Raw genomic sequence first — 8,460 nt, forward strand, 5'->3', positions numbered from 1 at the left:
CTCAGAAATTCACTGTCAATCTTCCTGTCCTAATAGTGACGACTAAAATAGCAATAATGGCAATCATTCTTAAAACCTGCAATTTTTCTGTTATCAGTTTCCTTATTGAGGCAGTGATAACTCATTCATCCAGAATTCAACATCTGGCAACCTCACTCATGCAAAACAAAGCACAGAATCCGAAATCAGGTGAAAAAGCAAAAGCCTGGAGAAGCTTTAGGAGAAGCACGTGTCACGTGACGAGAGCCCTCAGACACCATTATCCTTCTTTTCTGCATACCAGCAGTTGGATCTGTTTAAGAGGCAGTGGTTGAAGGCACCTGTGGCATTCCCACAGAATTCTAGGTTCTTACAAGGGGCTCAGAACATACATCCCAGAAGTCCAACAGGTGTGTGATCCAGCGATCTGGATTGTGTTCCTACAGGGCCAACTTGCACCCATCTAGTCTCAACCTCCCCTCAGCATTACTGAGATGGGAGGTTCCCTGCCTGCTGCCTGTCCCCCACCCCCATCCCACACACATACTGAATACAGCCCAGGAGGAAAAGACCTGGCGAAGAGCTCTGATTGTGACCTCACAAGTTGTCCCTCTGACCTAGCATTTATTGCTTGAGCTCTTCCTTGGAAGCTCAATTTCTTCCCCTGTAAAAGAAAGATTGGACTACATAAGGTCTGACGGTCTCTATGTTCAGGGAGAGGCTATCTGGGGCTGAGCACTACTGCTCACTGACATTATCAAGGATTTACCATATGCACAGGTGATATCTAAGAGCTTTACGGGCTAACCTTTAATCTTCTCAACAACCCTGTGAGGCTCCAACAGCGGCACAGGGCCCCATGACTGTTTTAACAGTCTGTTGCTGATATCTTGAAATTCTTAAGTTTTGATTCAGGATGGCTTTTCATTTTGTATAGGGCCCTGCAAATTGTGCAGCCAGTCCCGAGTTCAAGGTCTCCCTTTACAGGAGCTAAGTAACTCCGGTGGTTCCTAACCAAGGGCAGTAGCATCATCTGGGAACTAGTTAGAAGTGCAAAGTCCCAGGCCTAGCACAGCCCTCTAGAGTCAGATCTGCACTCTAAGCAGAGCAGAGGCACAGTCGGCCATCTTAATCACTGCTTGCTATTTTCTTCCACGTCTGCCCTGACTGGAAATGTATCTTTAATAGAACAGGAAAGAGTTCCATTTCTGATCTTCAAAGGAGAGGAGATTCACCTTGCTCGTGGGAGGTGGGCTTCGACGTGGGCGGGCAACCCCAAAGGCTGTCGGAAGAGCGGGGTAATTCAGCGGTCATACCCGCAGAGGTCGGGACTCTGGGTGGAACTTGGGCAGCACTAGCAGGAGACACAGCACAAGATTTAAGGAGACACGCAGTTTCAGGCGTGGACCTTGCGCCTCCACACTCCAGGCGCGTCCTTAAACTCTGCGTCCAAGGGTCCCGCTCGCCAGGTGGAGGTGGGAAGTCTCCCACAGCAGGGCCTGCCGACCTCCGCCCTGCGCGCGCCCCTCCCCCGCGGTTCCGCGTTTGGAACGCCGGGAAGCGTCTGCCTCCAGTCCTAGGAAGTTCTAGCTTGAGCTTCTTCCGCGCGGAGTGATTGCTAGATTGCGAACTCAGTCTTCACAGCATCTCGTAGCGTGTTTAACCTCACCAAGCCCACAGCAACCCCCTACTCCTCACTTTTTCTAAGTTCAGAGCTCTGCGTTGGGGATTGTTGGGGCAGGCTTCGCCCTCTTCTAATCTCCCTGGCAGACAGCCCCACCTAGCAACTGATAGCCGCTCCCGAGGGTGGAGCTGGGTGCATGGGGGCTGGGGACGCTTTTATGCCAGCCGCCCTGAGTGCAGGGGGGAGACCAGCCTGGAGAGCGGCTTGCTCCCCTGAACTCAGCTCGAGCCACCACATCACCTGGGAGACGCACGGGATTTCGCTACCTCTCTCCCCGTCATAGTCAGCAACGGGGCTCGTCTTCAGTCGGCACCCACGTTTGAGTTCAGAGGGCCCTTCCCCTTAAGAGGGCTGAGAAGCTCAGGGGGTTTCCAGGAGTAAGGTTCCCAGAGCTGAACCACCTCCTCACTAGGAGCGATTTCTAAAATGAGACTTCTCCAAACCACCAATCAGAATCTCCTGGGGATGGGCTTGGTCCCTGCTACTTTGTAGGAAATAGAAGAAGGTGCCTTCTTTGGGCAGAAGCAGTCTTGCTAGGATGTGGCTTGGCAAGTGGACAGAGGCTTTAGGTTAAGGAAAAAACCCCCCTTCCCTGTGGAGAATGCAGCCCGGAGTTGAGGGCATGTGGGGACTGTGAAGCAATGCCTGCATTTTGGCTACCGTTTGCCCTTTTTATGCAGTACACAGTCTGCCTTGTTATGAGGGGAGGATCTGCGTGGGGCTGGTAAAAGCCTTGCAGGTGATTCTGATGATTGGCCAGGTGAGAGCCTCTGAGGCCTGAGAACAGATATGACCAGATGTGATAGTGATACAGGTGGCCAGCACATGGCACCATGGCCACCCCCTTGCTGCTGGGGTTCCTCAGACATTCCCAGGCCAAGATTCTACCACCACCCACCCACCCCTTTTTTATTTTGAGAGAGACAGTGCGTGCAGGGGGTGTAGGGCAGAGAAGGAGAGAGAGAGAGAATCCTAAGCAGTCTCTGTGCTGTCAGTGTAGACCCTGATTCTGGGCTCCATCTCATGAACCCAGAGATCATGACCTGAGCCAAAATCAAGAGCCGGATGTTTAACCTGCTGAGCCACCCAGCGGCCCGGCCCCCTGCCCTGACCCTTTTTTTTTTATACACACAAAATAAGCAAAAAAGAAAGCCTAACCTCTAGGAATAACATTTAGAGAAGGGAGGAAGGGGGAGAGAAGGAGGGGAGGGCCCTTATCTATATTAAACAGGTCCAGTTCTTGGGCACAGACAGCTGAGTCATGAGTCGCATCCTGCTCCACCCCCTGCCCTTCCTGTCCAGGCAACAGCTGCCACAAGCATTTCTCCTAAAAGGCTGGGTTCTGGGCCATAGGCAGGGTTGACGACACTGGTGGGGAAACAAGGGGTCTGGGCTGTCCCCGACCAAAGGCTGGCTGAACACCCTAGTGAGAGTGACAGCCCTCTCAAGGTGTTTCAGCTTTGCCAGTGGAACAGGGAGGTGGGTTTCATGCCAGCCAAGTGTTCCAAAGCTGCAAGTCCTGGCATTGCCCAGTAGCATCCTTCAGGATCTGAGAAGCGGCTGAGGTGGAGAGCTGGCGGTATCCATGAGCTTTCACCAGTTACACCATGGTAGCAAACAACCCTCCCCCAACTTCATGTCTACAACAACAAAGGCTTACTTCTTACTCACGTTGGCTGTCGTTCTTTTCCCAAGTTGTGTGCATTCCCAGACTCAAGTTGTAGAAGCAGCCCCTATTTGGAACATGCCGGGCTTGTGGAAAGAGCAAGAGTGGAACCAGGTGATGGTGCTTAAATCTTCCACTGAGATATGCAGCTGATGTTCCGTTGGTCAAAGCAAGTTACAAGACCCACCCTAGGTCAAAGGGTCAGGGAAGCCTTCTACACAGGCAGTGAATAATTGGGAACAAGAATGCATTTACCACAGCAGCCCCCTGACTTAGGCCGACGGGATTCCTTCTCCGGAAGAGAGAACATCTTTCAGCCAAAGGAGACAGTATGAAGTAGTGGAAAGAACAAGGCTTGGAATCAGGTCTAGATTTTAACCTGGACTGAGCCATATACTAGCTTTGTGATGTTGGCCAAGTTATTTAACTTTTCTGAATCTTCATTTCCATCTACAGAATGGGTATAATACCCAATTCACAGGGAATTTTTGAGGATGAAATCGTATACGTGAAATCTTTGGCACATAATAGGGACACAGTAAATATAAACTTTGCTCTTCTACCCCCTGCCCAGCTTTGGTATTTTATCCATAACTGTGGGGTACTTATAACCAATACTTCTACTAACCTCACAAGGTTGGGATAAAATGGAATTGAGGGAATTTATCGTATCCTACTGTGTGCCAGGCATTGACACTACACAATTTACTTTCATATTCTTACTAATTTTCCCAATAACCCTGTGAGATAGGCACTTTATTACCTCATTTTATGGATGAGGAGAATAAGGATCAGAGAAGATAAGTAATTTGCCAAGAGTCATGTAGTGGCTGAAATAAGACTTGAAGTTTCCAGAACTCACCCTCAAAGTGTGATTTCTTTCACGAGTGAACTGTTTGGAACTGCTCTGTTACAAGCTAAGAACCGAAATTAAGAATATTTGGAAACTTTTACAGGGCTGGGCATTGCCATGACATTCAAGTGCATGATTGATGGCTTTATTTCATTGAACAGAATATAGATGAGTTTGGTTGATGCAGAAGTCTCTGATAAGTCGCCTGTGGTGGAGGCTATGTTCTAGTCATGCACGCTAGGACCATGCAAATAGTCCACGACTCAGGGGAAATAAAAAACACTGGTCTTTAGCACAGACGGTATGAGCAAAATTACTCTGTAACACTGCATTTTGTGTTGGTGGGTCTGCCCTACTAGTTGCAGCAGGCCAGGGGGACATTCATGGTTAATCAAAGTGGTACTTTGTCTACACCGATGTGTAAGGCCTGGGGCCAGGGTCTGTGTATTGCTCCTGGCACTGGGTTTGTGCTTTGTACACAGGCCATACTCAATAGGAGTCTCCACCTTGGTGACTGACTGAATGAATGAAATGATGGATGAATGAATATGTTTCTGGTTGTAAGAGGGCAACTTGATGGATGGCTTTGGGCAAAGCCATGAATTGGGCAAAATTTCTCTACCAGCTTTCTCTGTTGCCTTCACTTCTAGCTCCCCTCTCCTTCCTCTTTTCTCTGCCCAAATACCTTCAGGGTGCTCTCTTGGGGGCCCAAGACCCCACATGCCCTCCTTCTCCTGTGAGTGGCGCTTTACACTGGGCCTCTTCACTGCCCTCTTTCCTGGCCACTTCCCAGTTCTGAGTCTCTTCCAGGGGGAACTCCTCCAGCTGGCCATCCCCTGATAAAGATAACACAGAGCCTACACATCTAGGAAGGGGCTCTGTTCCTTCCAGTAAAATCAGCAAAGATTTCTAAAAATACTACAGGTAATATTGGTATAGATACCTGAGACTGTCATTATCATATGCTGTTGGTGAAGGCGTCTTGTGGTTTGTTTCTAAGAGGCAGTTTGGAGATGTGTATCAAGAATTTTTAAAACTTATACGCTTTAACCTAAAAGCATGCTTTAAAAATTTATCCAAAATAATCAGGGATGTGGCAGAATGTTTATGTACTGAGGTACTTATCAAAGCATCATTTACGCAGTGAAACAGGGAATTCAGCCTAAATGGAAATGATGAAATACATTATGATATAGGCATGATAAATTTTATGCATGCTATAACATTTCATGTCATAAATGAAAAAAAGACAAGCTTCAAGAATTTTTTTTAATGTTTTATTTATTTCTGTGAGAGAGAGACACACACAGCATGAGCAGTGGAGGATCAGAGATAGAGGGAGACACAGAATCCAAAACAGGCTCCAGGCTCTGAGCTAGCTGTCAGCACAGAGCCTGACGTGGAGCTTGAACCCACGAACTGCGAGATCATGACCTGAGCCGAAGTCGGACGCCCAACCAACTGAGCCACCCAGGTGCCCCAAGCTTCAAGAATTTTTAAATAAAAACATATGTGAATGTAAAAATATTATCTGCCTGGATAATGGGATTTGTGTGGTTATCTTTTTTTTGGTAATTTCTAAATTTTCTATAATAAGCACAAAAATTATAGTCAGAAAAAAAACATGGAAGACATTGTTTAAGGTCTTTTCTGGCTTTGCAGACAGAACTCTTTCCAGCACACGTAGTTACACCCTCAAGGCAGTCCTATTCTGACATAGGAGGGAAAGTGCCCTTGCATTTGCTGAGGGTTAGTCTTGAAGTACTTACACTGTTAGCCTGTTTTCTGATCTTGCATTGCCACCAACTGGCTGTTGGGCCTTGGAGAAGTCATTTTATTTCTCTGGGCTTTGGAGTCTTCATTTTTGACATTCTGATTAGATTCTGATTCTGTGATTCTGATACACTCATTAAGTCAATGTATTCATTGTGAGTAAGGATTCATGACTTACCTTTCTCTATAGTGAGTATCTTAAATAGTGGATTATTATCTATAGCTAAAGGAATGACTCTCTAATGGTGGAATTTCAATAACCTACACCCAAACACTGACCATATAGCTCTCTACAACTCACACATTCTAGATATTATCTGACCTTTTGAAAGAGTCAAGGATCCTTCCACATCAGCCTAAGTCTTGAGAGTGAGAGGTGTCTGCCTGGAAAAGCAAGATAAGCTCTTGTGTTCTGAGCTTCCTTCCCTTTCCCTCTCCTTTCTCCAAGTCTCAGCTGTTCACCACTGCCAGCTTCCTCTGTCTTCATCCTTTTCCCCATGGTTGAGTTGGGCTTATGTCAGCGTGGTTCCTTGGTGGGCTAGTGGCTCAGCCACTATAGCTGGGTGAGGAAGGAATGTGACTCATGCCCTGAGTCCAGTGAATCAGATGGGGTGGGCTGTACCAGGGGCTTTCCCAGGATAGGATGCAGGTTCTAAGTATGAAGAGGCCTTAGTTTCCTCCTGGTGGGGGCACTGCCGGGAGAGAGGATCAGTATGCCTCCCTTTTCCATTTCTGTGAACTCATTCAGGAACCCTTGTTGTCAAATGTATTGCCGTCTCTTCCTAGTCCTAGAAAGTTGTGTCAATTTGTGCCAATCCCCAGCTTTTCTGGCATTTCAGAGGAAGAAGGAGATAAACGGGCTGCAGCTGGAGCCAAGGGGGATAAGAATTTTCCACTCTACCCTCTCATGTCCTAGATTTGAGCCCAGCAAGATTTCAGAGCTCATGTGATTCTTTTTTTTAAAAAAATATTTTTATTTATTTTTTTATTTCTAGGAGAGAGAGAGACAGCGTGAGCAGGGGAGGGTCAGAGAGAGAGGGAGATACAGACTCTGAAATAGGCTCCAGGCTCTGAGCTGGCAGTCAGCACAGAGCCCGACGCGGGGCTCGAACCCACAAATCACGAGATCATGACCTAAGCGAAAGTCAGACACCCAACCGACTAAGCCACCCAGGCGCCCCATAGAGCTCATGTGATTCTTTACTCCTCTTCCCAGCTCAAAAGCTGAGAAGCAAGTGTTGTCACACTACCCTGGAGTTAAAATCCTACCTTGTGTGACCTTGGGCAAGTTATTTAACTGCTTTGAGTTTGTTTCCTTTGCTGGAAAAATAAATAAATAAAGGGATAATAAACCCACCTAATGGGATTGTTGTACATTAAATAAAACCTAGCACCCACTACAGACCTGGCTTCAGAAGGTACTGAGTCTCTGAGCATCCTGAAATGGAGTGGAAGACACATTGCTTTTGAACTCACAGGGAGACCTTAAGTCAGTCAGTGAGAAAGCTGAAGTGAGGCATGTCTGGGGCAGGGATGCCCTTTGTGGTTTGGGAATTGGCTGCAGGCTGGTTCTGAAAGGCAGCCTGGGGGTACTTTCTTCTGACAGAAACTTTTATTCCCTTCTAGGCAGCTGGGGCCTTTCCTCTTCCTGGTGAAGAGTCCTTAGGGGGCCCTTCACACCCAGTGCAAACAATGAACAAGCTGAATGTGTCCTAAGGAATACTAGAAACAGTTCAGTACTGCTATGTTTCCTTTTGTTGCAGGTTCCCATATGGTCTCGTAGGACGGGCTGATCCTGTCCTCATTTAAAATTTTGATATTTTGTTCATCTGGTTTTTTTTTTTTTTGCATTATTTTTTATTTTTTTAAATGTTTTATTTATTTCTGAGAGAGCGAGAGCGAGAGAGCATGAGCGGGGGAGGGTCAGAGAGAGAGGGAGACACAAAATATGAAACAGGCTTCAGGCTCTGAGCTAGCTGTTAGCATAGAGCCCGACGCGGGGCTCGAACCCACGAATCGTGAGCTCATGACCTGAGCCGAAGTCAGACGCTCAACCGACTGAGCCACCCAGGCGCCCCGCATTATTTTGATTTTCAAAAATATTGCGTTAAAATAGAATTTATCTAGCTTACTGAGTTCCCCGGCATGCCTTTAAATTTTGCACCTAATGAAGGAATCGCCAGCTGTAGCTTTTTTAGGGGTGGGTAGGTCGGTATATTCTGGAGGCAGAGGGCTCCTACGATCTGCGCTTCTTTAAACCTGTGATCTTTTTTGTGAACGGGAACTTTGCACCGACCAGAGGCCAGAATAAAGCTCCCAGCCTGGTTCCACTCCAACCCCTCTCCCCCTCTCCCCCCCCCCCCCCCCCCCCCCCCCCCCCCCCCCCCCCCCCCCCCCCCCCCCAATTTCCACTGAGCTCGGGATGACTCGGAATCCCTGCAAATCCTTTCAGTGCCATTTAATTCCGTATTACTCGAGGGCCATACACTAAGTGCGAGGCGGCAC

The 8,460-nt window shown here is 47.7% G+C and overlaps 1 long non-coding RNA gene across 1 annotated transcript; it reads right to left on the minus strand.

Moving 5' to 3' along the window:
• Positions 1-520: 520 nt before the first annotated feature.
• LOC120237405 lies at positions 521-1,816 on the minus strand. The gene is made up of 3 exons (XR_005529941.1): positions 1,678-1,816; positions 1,215-1,333; positions 521-643 (listed from the first exon to the last, which is right to left on the minus strand). It is a non-coding gene; the product is annotated as an uncharacterized LOC120237405 (long non-coding RNA).
• Between the last annotated feature and the right edge of the window lie 6,644 nt (positions 1,817-8,460).

This window comes from Hyaena hyaena, unplaced genomic scaffold, assembly GCF_003009895.1.
Source record: "Hyaena hyaena isolate Hyena2069 unplaced genomic scaffold, ASM300989v1 scaffold_179, whole genome shotgun sequence".
Taxonomy (NCBI): domain Eukaryota; kingdom Metazoa; phylum Chordata; class Mammalia; order Carnivora; family Hyaenidae; genus Hyaena; species Hyaena hyaena.